Below are 1,021 nucleotides of genomic sequence, written 5' to 3'. Positions count from 1 at the left end.
TGTTGATAGCTAGCCTCAATTACTCAAGGATCTCCAAGCTGCATGCCTCCAATAATGTTGCCGGTGTCATGGCTCTCCACGGTGCTGAAATTGTTGAGAGGAATGTCCTGAAGAAACTCAGGTTGCAGTCATGGGCCACACTAACTTATGTCGGTTTCCATGTAAGAATTATTACGGTAAGTTTACAAGACCTTGTTACTAACGAAATAATAGAGTGTGCTGCCCTGCTGGGGAGATAGCTTATGTCGGTTACAACCAAATAACTAATTTTTATGTTTCTGCAGTATGGATTGAACCAGTAAATAGCCTGAATCAGGGAAAAGGGCCAAAGTTGTATTCCTGAATCAGGTATGTCTCTTCGGCTGTTCAAACTTCAAATTGTTCTTCATCATCAGTTCAGATGATCACGATTAGCTACTGTTTTGGGAAAAAAAAGTAGAGATACGATGGTACAGAAAATATGAAGCTCACAATGATATGATACTACCTTTAACCCTACAGGCTCACAATGATCTTGCTTGCGTGGAAGGAACATTCATTCCTGCAAGGTAATAAGACCCCATCGAACTTCAACTCTGCAAACCAGCTCCATCTTCTTATCCGGTTAACCGACTTGAAAACATTTCAGAATCGATCGACTGCCAAGGAGGGTGATGGATTGACTTGCAACCAGTCCACGGATTATCTGAAGCCATGCAAGGAAGAAGAAGCAGAAACACTGCCCAGGCTAGAAGAAGCGTAGCCTGCAGCTAGGTGGTACTATCTGAAGCCCATCATCAGCCTTGTGATGCCGCTCAGAATAAAATTGCTTCGATGAGTACACCATTCACATTCACACCGTGCGTGCGATGGTTAGTATTTCGGTCATCCACAATTAGTGTAATACAAAATATTCGGACCGGCAGAGCCATGCCAATTACTTACACATCTCCTTTTCAGAAACAACCAGACTACATCTTCTGAAGAAATGAACACTTGTCATGCTGTTAACTGAAGAAATCGACACCCGGCGGTTGGCGCG

At 43.3% G+C, this 1,021-nt stretch overlaps 1 long non-coding RNA gene across 1 annotated transcript; it reads left to right on the top strand.

Moving 5' to 3' along the window:
- Positions 1-10: 10 nt before the first annotated feature.
- LOC123178984 (uncharacterized) lies at positions 11-1,021 on the top strand. Its single transcript, XR_006490011.1, has 5 exons — positions 11-176; positions 285-348; positions 502-548; positions 629-851; positions 940-1,021. It is a non-coding gene; the product is annotated as an uncharacterized lncRNA (long non-coding RNA).

This window comes from Triticum aestivum, unplaced genomic scaffold (genome assembly GCF_018294505.1).
Source record: "Triticum aestivum cultivar Chinese Spring unplaced genomic scaffold, IWGSC CS RefSeq v2.1 scaffold170334, whole genome shotgun sequence".
In the NCBI taxonomy this organism is placed as follows: Eukaryota; Viridiplantae; Streptophyta; class Magnoliopsida; order Poales; family Poaceae; genus Triticum; species Triticum aestivum.
Note: the sequence above shows the minus strand (reverse complement) of the source record. Positions and strands in the feature narration are given on the sequence as shown.